At 52.6% G+C, this 10,441-nt stretch overlaps 5 non-coding genes and 22 pseudogenes across 5 annotated transcripts; all 27 read right to left on the bottom strand.

Moving 5' to 3' along the window:
• Nucleotides 1–2,553: 2,553 nt before the first annotated feature.
• On the bottom strand, nucleotides 2,554–2,672 carry LOC143973548 (5S ribosomal RNA; annotated as a pseudogene).
• Nucleotides 2,673–2,780: 108 nt separating this feature from the next.
• On the bottom strand, nucleotides 2,781–2,899 carry LOC143973554 (5S ribosomal RNA; annotated as a pseudogene).
• A 108-nt stretch (nucleotides 2,900–3,007) lies between these two features.
• Nucleotides 3,008–3,126, bottom strand: LOC143973565 (5S ribosomal RNA; annotated as a pseudogene).
• Nucleotides 3,127–3,234: 108 nt separating this feature from the next.
• On the bottom strand, nucleotides 3,235–3,352 carry LOC143973539 (5S ribosomal RNA; annotated as a pseudogene).
• A 109-nt stretch (nucleotides 3,353–3,461) lies between these two features.
• Nucleotides 3,462–3,581, bottom strand: LOC143973559 (5S ribosomal RNA; annotated as a pseudogene).
• A 109-nt stretch (nucleotides 3,582–3,690) lies between these two features.
• Nucleotides 3,691–3,809, bottom strand: LOC143973538 (5S ribosomal RNA; annotated as a pseudogene).
• Nucleotides 3,810–3,917: 108 nt separating this feature from the next.
• Nucleotides 3,918–4,035, bottom strand: LOC143973573 (5S ribosomal RNA; annotated as a pseudogene).
• A 109-nt stretch (nucleotides 4,036–4,144) lies between these two features.
• Nucleotides 4,145–4,262, bottom strand: LOC143973566 (5S ribosomal RNA; annotated as a pseudogene).
• A 110-nt stretch (nucleotides 4,263–4,372) lies between these two features.
• On the bottom strand, nucleotides 4,373–4,492 carry LOC143973560 (5S ribosomal RNA; annotated as a pseudogene).
• Nucleotides 4,493–4,600: 108 nt separating this feature from the next.
• LOC143973546 (5S ribosomal RNA) lies at nucleotides 4,601–4,719 on the bottom strand (annotated as a pseudogene).
• A 109-nt stretch (nucleotides 4,720–4,828) lies between these two features.
• LOC143973575 (5S ribosomal RNA) lies at nucleotides 4,829–4,946 on the bottom strand (annotated as a pseudogene).
• A 109-nt stretch (nucleotides 4,947–5,055) lies between these two features.
• On the bottom strand, nucleotides 5,056–5,174 carry LOC143973534 (5S ribosomal RNA). The gene has a single exon (XR_013272075.1). It is a non-coding gene; the product is annotated as a 5S ribosomal RNA (ribosomal RNA).
• A 109-nt stretch (nucleotides 5,175–5,283) lies between these two features.
• Nucleotides 5,284–5,402, bottom strand: LOC143973537 (5S ribosomal RNA; annotated as a pseudogene).
• Nucleotides 5,403–5,511: 109 nt separating this feature from the next.
• LOC143973584 (5S ribosomal RNA) lies at nucleotides 5,512–5,628 on the bottom strand (annotated as a pseudogene).
• Nucleotides 5,629–5,737: 109 nt separating this feature from the next.
• On the bottom strand, nucleotides 5,738–5,856 carry LOC143973533 (5S ribosomal RNA). Its single transcript, XR_013272074.1, has one exon. It is a non-coding gene; the product is annotated as a 5S ribosomal RNA (ribosomal RNA).
• A 109-nt stretch (nucleotides 5,857–5,965) lies between these two features.
• On the bottom strand, nucleotides 5,966–6,084 carry LOC143973547 (5S ribosomal RNA; annotated as a pseudogene).
• Nucleotides 6,085–6,193: 109 nt separating this feature from the next.
• On the bottom strand, nucleotides 6,194–6,312 carry LOC143973541 (5S ribosomal RNA; annotated as a pseudogene).
• A 108-nt stretch (nucleotides 6,313–6,420) lies between these two features.
• On the bottom strand, nucleotides 6,421–6,539 carry LOC143973549 (5S ribosomal RNA; annotated as a pseudogene).
• Nucleotides 6,540–6,648: 109 nt separating this feature from the next.
• Nucleotides 6,649–6,767, bottom strand: LOC143973568 (5S ribosomal RNA). The gene has a single exon (XR_013272082.1). It is a non-coding gene; the product is annotated as a 5S ribosomal RNA (ribosomal RNA).
• Nucleotides 6,768–6,876: 109 nt separating this feature from the next.
• Nucleotides 6,877–6,995, bottom strand: LOC143973530 (5S ribosomal RNA). The gene has a single exon (XR_013272073.1). It is a non-coding gene; the product is annotated as a 5S ribosomal RNA (ribosomal RNA).
• Nucleotides 6,996–7,104: 109 nt separating this feature from the next.
• On the bottom strand, nucleotides 7,105–7,223 carry LOC143973571 (5S ribosomal RNA; annotated as a pseudogene).
• Nucleotides 7,224–7,331: 108 nt separating this feature from the next.
• On the bottom strand, nucleotides 7,332–7,450 carry LOC143973564 (5S ribosomal RNA; annotated as a pseudogene).
• Nucleotides 7,451–7,559: 109 nt separating this feature from the next.
• On the bottom strand, nucleotides 7,560–7,678 carry LOC143973567 (5S ribosomal RNA; annotated as a pseudogene).
• Nucleotides 7,679–8,004: 326 nt separating this feature from the next.
• On the bottom strand, nucleotides 8,005–8,123 carry LOC143973535 (5S ribosomal RNA). The gene has a single exon (XR_013272077.1). It is a non-coding gene; the product is annotated as a 5S ribosomal RNA (ribosomal RNA).
• A 109-nt stretch (nucleotides 8,124–8,232) lies between these two features.
• Nucleotides 8,233–8,351, bottom strand: LOC143973561 (5S ribosomal RNA; annotated as a pseudogene).
• A 109-nt stretch (nucleotides 8,352–8,460) lies between these two features.
• On the bottom strand, nucleotides 8,461–8,579 carry LOC143973569 (5S ribosomal RNA; annotated as a pseudogene).
• A 108-nt stretch (nucleotides 8,580–8,687) lies between these two features.
• Nucleotides 8,688–8,806, bottom strand: LOC143973583 (5S ribosomal RNA; annotated as a pseudogene).
• Between the last annotated feature and the right edge of the window lie 1,635 nt (nucleotides 8,807–10,441).

Here is a 10,441-nt window from a genome sequence, read left to right as displayed (position 1 = left end):
TCCGAAAGTCCGGCGATTTCTAACGCGATGACGTACAGCACGTAGGACGGGACTAGAAAAAGGAAGTTCAATAGCCAGTAGCCAATAGCTTCCTTCTCGTACTTGCTTCTGAGCACACGTCATTCTTATGCCACGTACACACGGTCAAACTGTATGACGTACTTAGTCTGGCGGAAAAGTACGCCAGACTGTCCGTTGGAATTTCCGAACGAGCTACTTGCCCACACACGGCACTTTTTGAGCGGACTAATACGGCGTACTAAGTCCGCCGTACTATCCGCCCTACTTTTGAAATGAACGGACTCGCCCACACACGCGGAGAAAAGTCCGCTCATTTCGAGCGCGTCTCCAGGTAGGCGGGGCCCGCGAAGGAGACGTCGCTGGCCCTGCCGCATGGTATGGACTTAAAGAGGAACCCCAACGCCGAAAAAAAGTCCACAGAAGACCCTTGTCCGAGCACGCTGGCCGGCCAGGAAAGGGGGGCGAGCGAGCGCCCCCCCTCCTGAGCTGTACCAGGCCGCGTGCCCTCAACACCCAAAGCACCTTGTCCCCATGTTGATAAGGACAAGGGCCTCTTCCCAACAACCCTGGCCGTTGGTTCACCTGTAAAAAAAAAAGTACAAAAAAAACACAACACACGAGATAAAATACTTTATTGCACAGCTCCGGGGGTCTTCTGTCTTCGGGGGTCTTCTCGCCGGACTCCTCCGCTATCTTCTTGTAGCTCTTTTGCTAGCGGAGGAGTCCGGCTTTCTTCCTCGCCTCCGGCCTCTTCTCCCGACTTCGGGGGTCTTGTCCCCCTCTTCGGTTCTTCTGCCGGGCCACCGCGCCTTCTTATAGCTCTTTTAAAGGCGGTGGCCCGGTCTTCTGTCGCCGCCTTCCGTTCTTCTTTTCTTCTCCTTCATCTCCAGGAGATGTTGACTCGACGCTCTCTCCGGCCACAATGCCAGGGACGCACTGCGCGGCCACTTATATAGGGACAAGGGGTGGTGTCACATGGCTTTATGTCACATGGGTTGGTCACATGGGTTGATGTCACATGGTGACCCTGCCCCCTTACGATGTCACAGTCCCCATGTGACATCAACCCATGTGACCAACCCATGTGACACCGCCCCTTGTCCCTACATAAGTGGCCGCGCAGTGCGTCCCTGGCATTGTGGCCGGAGAGAGCGTCGAGTCAACATCTCCTGGAGAAGAAGGAGAAGGAGAAGGAGAAGGAGAAGGAGAAGGAGAAGGAGAAGAAGAAGAAGAAGAAGAAGAAGAAGAAGAAGAACGGAAGGCGGCGACAGAAGACCGGGCCACCGCCTGTAAAAGAGCTATAAGAAGGCGCGGTGGCCCGGCAGAAGAACCGAAGAGGGGGACAAGACCCCCGAAGTCGGGAAAAGAGGCCGGCGGCGAGGAAGAAAGCCGGACTCCCCCGCTAGCAAAAGAGCTACAAGAAGATAGCGGAGGAGTCCGGCGAGAAGACCCCCGAAGACGGAAGCCCCCGGAGCTGTGCAATAAAGTATTTTATCTCGTGTGTTGTGTTTTTTTTGTACTTTTGTTTTACAGGTGAATGGGTAGGGGTACATTGTACCCCATACTCATTCACATAGGGTGGGGGGCCGGTATCCGGGGGCCCCCTTATTAAAGGGGGCTCCCGGATTCCGATAAGCCCCCCGCCCGCAGACCCCGACAACCAACGGCCAGGGTTGTCGGGAAGAGGCCCTTGTCCTCATCAACATGGGGACAAGGTGCTTTGGGGTGGGGGGGACGCGCGGCCCCCCCTTCCCCAAGGCACCCCCCATGTTGAGGGCACGCGGCCTGTTACGGCTCGCCCCCCTTTCCTGGCCGGCCGGGTAGTGTGCTCGGACAAGGGTCTGTTGTGGACTTGGGGGGGACCCCCACGCCGATTTTTTTCAGCGTTGGGGTTCCCCTTTAAGTCCATACCAGGCGGCGGGGCCAGCGACGTCTCCTTCGCGGTCCCCACCTACCTGGAGACCTGCTCGAAATGAGCGGACTTTTCTCCGGGCGGGAAAAGTCCGCTCATTTCAAAAGTACGGCTTGCTGGCATACACACGGCCGGATTGTCCGCCGAAATGCGAGTACGACGGACAGAATTTCGGAAAAAAAGAAATTCTTAGTACGCCGGACTGCACGCTGAAAAAGTCCGCTGAAGCCCACACACCAGCGGATTGTCCGCTGAAATGTGTTTCAACGGACTAAGTATGCCATACAGTCCGCTCGTGTGTACGCAGCATTAGTCCGCCGGACTAGCACACTGACGAACGGATTGTCCGCTGAAAGCCAAGTCCGGCGGACAAATTTTGAGTCAAAACTACTTTCTAATCCGCCGGACTTTAAGATGAAAAAGTCAGCTGGAGCCCACACACGATCGAATTTTCCGGGGTAATGCGGTCCGGCAGATTAAGTCCACTGGACAATTCGGTCGTGTGTACACGGCATTAGGGTCCTTTCACAAATGCTTTCCGATCAGGTCTGCCTGATATTTTTGCAGACAGACGGGATCAGACCTTGCAGGTCGCCCAAGCAAACAACAGGCTGGGAAAAAGCCTACGGCACCTGGTATTCCCAGGTGGTCTCCCAACCTGGTACTAACCACGCCCGACCCTGCTTAGCATCCGAGATCAGATGAGATCAGGTGCAATCAGGGTGATGTGGCTGTAGGTGATTGTGCACCCTACTTTCAACTCTCTTGACAAAAGCCAAGATGCTCACCTCGGGCAAACAAGTGGAAAAATACAACAGGTCGCCCAGGCAAGCAATGGGCTTGGGGGGACCTACTGCACCTGGTGTTCCCAGGCGGTCTCCCATCCAGGTACTAACCAGGCCTGACCCTGCTTAGCAACTGAGATCAGATGAGATCGGGCGCATTCAGGGTGATGTGGCCGTAGGCAATTGTGCACCCTACTTTCAACTCTCTTGACAAAAGCCAGGGTGCTCACCTCGGGCAAACAAGTGGAAAAATACAACTGGTCGCCCAAGCAAACAACAGGCTGGGAAAAGCCTACGGCACCTGGTACTCCCAGGCGGTCTCCCATCCCGGTACTAACCATGCCCGACCCTGCTTAGCATCCGGGATCAGACGAGATAGGGCACATTCAGGGTGATGTGGCCGTAGGCAATTGTGCACCCTACTTTCAACTCTCTTGACAAAAGCCAAGGTGCTCACCTCGGGCAAACAAGCCAAAAAATACAACAGGTCGCCCAAGCAAATAACAGGCTGGGAAAAGCCTACGGCACCTGGTATTCCCAGGCGAACTCCCATCCAGGTACTAACCAGGCCCGACCCTGCTTAGCATCCGAGATCAGATGAGATCGGGGCCTTCAGGGTGATGTGGCCGTAGGCGATCCTGCACCCTACTTTCAACTCTCTTGACAAAAGCCAAGGTGCTCACCTCGGGCAAAAAAGCGGAAAAATAAAACAGGTCGCCTAAGCAAACAACAGGCTGGGAAAAAGCCTACGGCACCTGATATTCCCATGCGGTCTCCCATCCAGGCTACTAACCAGGCCCAACCCTGCTTAGCATCCGAGATCAGAGAAGATCAGGCGCATTCAGGGTGATGTGGCCGTAGGCAATCATGCACTCTACTTTCAACTCTCTTGACAAAAGCCAAGGTGCTCACCTCGGGCAAACAGGCGGAAAAATACAACAGGTCGCCCAAGCAAACAACAGGCTGGGAAAAAGCCTACGGCACCTGGTATTCCCAGGCGGTCTCCCATCCAGGTACTAACTAGGCCCAACCCTGCTTAGCATCCGAGATCAGATGAGATTGGGCGCAGTCGGGGTGATGTGGCCGTAGGCGATTGGGCACCCTACTTTCAACTCTCTTGACAAAAGCCAAGGTGCTCACCTCGGGCAAACAAGCGGAAAAATACAACATGTCGCCCAAGCAAACAACAGGCTGGGAAAAGGCTACGGCACCTGGTATTCCCAGGCGAACGCCCATCCAGGTACTAACCAGGCCCGACCCTGCTTAGCATCCGAGATCAGACGAAATCGGGGACTTCAGGGTGATGTGGCTGTAGGCGATCCTGCATCCTACTTTCAACTCTCTTGACAAAAGCCAAGGTGCTCACCTCGGGCAAAAAAGCGGAAAAATAAAACAGGTCGCCTAAGCAAACAACAGGCTGGGAAAAAGCCTACGGCACCTGGTATTCCCAGACGGTCTCCCATCCTGGTACTAACCAGGCCCGACCCTGCTTAGCATCCGAGATCAGACAAGATCGGGCGCATTCAGGTTGATGTGGCGCAGGCAATTGTGCACCCTACTTTCAACTCTCTTGGACAAAAGCCAAGGTGCTCACCTCGGGCAAACAAGCGGAAAAATACAACAGGTCACCCAAGCAAACAACAGGCAGGGAAAAAGCCTACGGCACCTGATATTCCCATGCGGTCTCCCATCCAGGCTACTAACCAGGCCCGACCCTGCTTAGCATCCAAGATCAGAGGAGATCAGGCGCATTCAGGGTGATGTGGCCGTAGGCGATTGGGCACCCTACTTTCAACTCTCTTGACAAAAGCCAAGGTGCTCACCTCGGGCAAACAAGTGGAAAAATACAACAGGTCGCCCAAGCAAACAACAGGCTGGGAAAAGCCTACGGCACCTGGTATTCCCAGACGATCTCCCATCCAGGTACTAACCAGGCCCAACCCTGCTTAGCATCTGATATCAGACGAGATCGGGCGCATTCAGGGTGATGTGGCCATAGGCAATTGCGCACCCTACTTTCAACTCTCTTGACAAAAGCCAGGGTGCTCACCTCGGGCAAACAAGTGGAAAAATACAACAGGTCGCCCAAGCAAACAACAGGCTGGGAAAAAGCCTACGGCACCTGGTATTCCCAGGCGAACTCCCATCCAAGTGCTAACCAGGCCGACCCTGCTTAGCATCCGAGATCAGACGAGATCGGGGGCATTCAGGGTGATGTGGCCTTAGGTGATCCCACACCCTACTTTCAACTCTCTTGACAAAAGCCAAGGTGCTCACCTCGGGCAAAAAAGCGGAAAAATAAAACAGGTCGCCTAAGCAAACAACAGGCTGGGAAAAAGCCTACGGCACCTGGTATTCCCAGGCGGTCTCCCATCCCGGTACTAACCAGGCCCGACCCTGCTTAGCATCCGAGATCAGACAAGATCGGGCACATACAGGGTGATGTAGCCGTTGGCGTTTGTGCACCCTACTTTCAACTCTCTTGACAAAAGCCAAGGTGCTCACCTCGGGCAAACAAGCGGAAAAATACAACAGGTCGCTCAAGCAAACAACAGGCTGGGAAAAAGCCTACGGCACCTGGTATTCCCAGGCGGTCTCTCATCCAGGTACTAACCAGGCCCAACCCTGCTTAGCATCCGAGATCAGACGAGATTGGGCGCATTCAGGGTGATGTGGCCGTAGGTGATCCTGCACCCTACTTTCAACTGCCTTGACAAAAGCCAAGGTGCTCACCTCGGACAAACAAGCGGAAAAATACAACAGGTCGCCCAAGCAAACAACAGGCTGGGAAAAAGCCTACGGCACCTGGTAATCCCAGGCGAACTCCCATCCAAGTACTAACCAGGCCGACCCTGCTTAGCATCCGAGATCAGACGAAATCGGGGACTTCAGGGTGATGTGGCTGTAGGCGATCCTGCATCCTACTTTCAACTCTCTTGACAAAAGCCAAGGTGCTCACCTCGGGCAAAAAAGCGGAAAAATAAAACAGGTCGCCTAAGCAAACAACAGGCTGGGAAAAAGCCTACGGCACCTGGTATTCCCAGGCGGTCTCCCATCCCGGTACTAACCAGGCCCGACCCTGCTTAGCATCCGAGATCAGACAAGATCGGGCACATACAGGGTGATGTAGCCGTTGGCGTTTGTGCACCCTACTTTCAACTCTCTTGACAAAAGCCAAGGTGCTCACCTCGGGCAAACAAGCGGAAAAATACAACAGGTCGCTCAAGCAAACAACAGGCTGGGAAAAAGCCTACGGCACCTGGTATTCCCAGGCGGTCTCTCATCCAGGTACTAACCAGGCCCAACCCTGCTTAGCATCCGAGATCAGACGAGATTGGGCGCATTCAGGGTGATGTAGCCGTAGGTGATCCTGCACCCTACTTTCAACTGCCTTGACAAAAGCCAAGGTGCTCACCTCGGACAAACAAGCGGAAAAATACAACAGGTCGCCCAAGCAAACAACAGGCTGGGAAAAAGCCTACGGCACCTGGTAATCCCAGCCGATCTCCCATCCAGGTACTAACCAGGCCCGACCCTGCTTAGCATCCGAGATCAGACGAGATCGGGCGCATTCAGGGTGATGTGGCCATAGGCAGTTGTGCACCCTACTTTCAACTCTCTTGACAAAAGCCAAGGTGCTCACCTCGGGCAAACAAGTGGAAAAATACAACAGGTCGCCCAAGCAAACAACAGGCTGGGAAAAGCCTACGGCATCTGGTATTCCCAGGCGGTCTCCCATCCCGGTACTAACCAGGCCCGACCCTGCTTAGCATCCGAGATCAGACAAGATCGGGCGCATACAGGGTGATGTAGCCGTTGGCGTTTGTGCACCCTACTTTCAACTCTCTTGGAAAAAGCCAAGGTGCTCACCTCGGGCAAAATAGCCAAAAAATACAATAGGTCGCCCAAGCAAACAACAGGCTGGGAAAACGCCTACGGCACCTGGTATTCACAGGCGATCTCCCATCCAGGTACTAACCAGGCCCGACCCTGCTTAGCATCCGAGATCAGATGAGATCGGGCGCATTCAGGGTGATGTGGCCGTAGGTGATGCTGCACCCTACTTTCAACTCTCTTGACAAAAGCCAAGGTGCTCACCTCGGGCAAAAAAGCGGAAAAATACAACAGGTCACCCAAGCAAACAACAGGCTGGGAAAAAGCCTATGGCACCTGGTATTCCCAGGCGGTCTCCCATCCAGGTACTAACCAGGCCCGACCCTGCTTAGCATCCGAGATCAGACGAGATTGGGCGCATTCAGGGTGATGTGGCCGTAAGCGATTGGGCACCCTACTTTCAACTCTCTTGACAAAAGCCAAGGTGCTCACCTCAGGCAAACAAGCGGAAAAATACAACAGGTTGCCCAAGCAAACAACAGGCTGGGAAGGGGCCTGCAGCGCCTGGTGCTCCCAGGCTGTCTCCAATCCAGGTACCAACCAGGCCCGGCCCTGCTTGGCATCCAAGATCAGACGAGATCGAGTGCATTCAGGGTGATGCGGCCGTAGGCAATCCTGCACCCTACTTTCAACTTCCTTGACAAAAGCCAAGGTGCTCACCTCGGGCAAACAAGCGCAAAAATACAACAGGTTGCCCAAGCAAACAACAGGCTGGGAGGGGCCTATGGCACCTGGTATTCCCAGGTGGGCTCCCATCCAGGTACTAACCAGGCCCAACCCTGCTTAGCATGTGAGATCAGATGAGATTGGGGGCATTCAGGGTGATGTGGCCGTAGGCAATCCAGCACCCTACTTTCAACTCTCTTGACAAAAGCCAAGGTGCTCACCTCGGGCAAAAAAGCGGAAAAATAAAACAGGTCGCCTAAGCAAACAACAGGCTGGGAAAAAGCCTACGGCACCTGGTATTCCCAGGCGGTCTCACATCCTGGTACTAACCAGGCCCGACCCTGCTTAGCATCCGAGATCAGACAAGATCGGGCGCATTCCGGTTGTTGTGGCCGCAGGCAATCATGCACCCTACTTTCAACTCTCTTGACAAAAGTCAAGGTGCTCACCTCAGGCAAACAAGCGGAAAAATACAACAGGTCACCCAAGCAAACAACAGGCTGGGAAAAAGCCTGCGGCACCTGATATTCCCAAGCGGTCTCCCATCCAGGCCCGACCCTGCTTAGCATCCGAGATCAGAGGAGATCAGGCGCATTCAGGGTGATGTGGCCGTAGGCAATCATGCACTCTACTTTCAACTCTCTTGACAAAAGCCAAGGTGCTCACCTCGGGCAAACAGGCTGAAAAATACAACAGGTCGCCCAAGCAAACAACAGGCTGGGAAAAAGCCTACGGCACCTGGTATTCCCAGGCGGTCTCACATCCAGGTACTAACCAGGCCCGACCCTGCTTAGCATCCGAGATCAGATGAGATCGGGCGCATTTGGGGTGATGTGGCCGTAGGCGATTGGGCACCCTACTTTCAACTCTCTTGACAAAAGCCAAGGTGCTCACCTCGGGCAAACAAGCGGAAAAATACAACATGTCGCCCAAGCAAACAACAGGCTGGGAAAAAGCCTACAGCACCTGGTATTCCCAGGCGGTCTCCCATCCAGGTTCTAACCAGGCCTGACCCTGCTTAGCATCCGAGATCAGACGAGATCAGACGCATTCAGGGTGATGTGGCCATAGGCGATCAGGCACCCTACTTTCAACTCTCTTGACAAAAGCCAAGGTGCTCACCTCGGGCAAACAGGCGGAAAAATACAACAGGTCGCCCAAGCAAACAACAGGCTGGGAAAAAGCCTACGGCACTTGGTAATCCCAGGCGGTCTCCCACCCAGGTACTAACCAGGCCCGACTCCACTTAGCATCCGAGATCAGACGAGATCGGGCGCAATCAGGATGATATGGCTGTAGGCGATTGGCATTCCTCTTTCAACTCTCTTGACAAAAGCCAAAGTGCTCACCTCGGGCAAACAAGCGGAAAATTACAACAGGTCGCCCAAGCAAACAACAGGCTGGGAAAAAGCCTACGGCACCTGGTATTCCCAGGCGGTCTCCCATGCCGGTACTAAGCAGGCCCGACAATGCTTAGCATCTGCGATCAGATGAGATTGGACGCATTCAGGGTGATGTGGCCATAGGCGATTGGGCCCTCTACTTTCAACTCTCTTGACAAAAGCCAAGGTTCTCACCTCGGGCAAACAAGCGGAAAAATACAACAGGTCGCCCAAGCAAACAACAGGCTGGGAAAAAGCTTACGGCACCTGGTATTTCCAGGCGGTCTCCCATCCAGGTACTAACCAGGCCTGATCCTGCTTAGCATCTGAGATCGGGCGCATTCAGGGTGACGTGGCCGTAGGTGATTGTGCACCCTACTTTCTACTCTCTTGTCAAAAGCTTAGCATCCAGAAGTGGGAATGTTCTGTAGTCTGGGGTACTTATGCACTAACAATGGACTATCCCTTCAACTGAATTCATAAGTAATGACAGAAGCACGCAACTGTATTTTCATTTAATTAAAATCTATTAATTGGGTGACTTTAATACACAGCACCAGTTCTACTCTACTCTGCGCTGCTCTGCTCTACTCTACTATGTTCTACTCTACTCTGTGCTGCTCTTCTCTACTCTACTATGTTCTACTCTACTCTGCGCTGCTCTTCTCTACTATGTTCTACTCTACTCTGCGCTGCTCTTCTCTACTCTACTATGTTCTACTCTACTCTGCGCTGCTCTTCACTACTATGTTCTACTCTACTCTGCGCTGCTCTTCTCTACCCTACTATGTTCTACTCTACTCTGCGCTGCTCTTCACTACTATGCTCTACTCTACTCTGCGCTGCTCTACTCTACTCTGCGCTGCTCTTCTCTATTCTACTATGTTCTACTCTACTCTGCGCTGCTCTTCACTACTATGTTCTACTCTACTCTGTGCTGCTCTTCTCTATTCTACTATGTTCTACTCTACTCTGCACTGCTCTTCTCTACTATGCTCTACTCTACTCTGCGCTGCTCTTCTCTACTCTACTGTACTCTGCTCTACTTTACTCATACACTTTTTGCAAACTTTGCATTGAAACAGGGATTTTTCTCTACTGTACTCTGCTCTACTCTACTCATACACTCCTTTGCAAACTTTGCATTAAAACAGGGATTTTTTTTGTTCTCATACATTGCAATACATGTTTAAGCTGGCCAAGTGCATCAAAGTAATCCCTCTTTGGCGAGTCCCTACACTACTCTACCCTACTATGCACTGCTCTACTCTACACTTCTCTGCTCTGTGCTGCTCTTCTCTACTCTACTCTACTGCGTTCTTCTCTTCTCTATACTACTCTGTTCTACTTTGCTCTGCACTGCTCTTCTCTACTGTACTGTACTCTACTCATACACTCATTGCAAACTTTGCATTAAAACAGGGATTTTTTTGTTCTCATAAATTGCAATACATGTTTAAGCTGGCCAAGTGCATCAAAGTATACAGTAATTGTCCTAATAATAAAAGTCAGCAGCTACAGAATTTGTAGCTGCTGACATTTAATATTTTTTATGGGGAGGAGTAGAAGAGCCCTTTTCATTCATAGCTGGAGCTTAGTGCTGTTGATCCTCCTGCGGCCTTTTTTCTGCATGGCATTTCCCAGGGCTGGATTACTCATGGTGACAACAGTGGATCATGCCTACGGGCATGACTGCTTATGCCAGCCTTTGTCAACCTTTTCAACGCAGAGGAACCCTTGTAATACATTTCTGGTCCCAGGGAACCTTTGCTGAAAATTAC

This window comes from Lithobates pipiens, unplaced genomic scaffold (assembly GCF_037356315.1).
Source record: "Lithobates pipiens isolate NorthernLeopardFrog02 unplaced genomic scaffold, aLitPip1_a1.2 Scaffold_83, whole genome shotgun sequence".
NCBI classification, from domain to species: Eukaryota; Metazoa; Chordata; class Amphibia; order Anura; family Ranidae; genus Lithobates; species Lithobates pipiens.
Note: the sequence above shows the minus strand (reverse complement) of the source record. Positions and strands in the feature narration are given on the sequence as shown.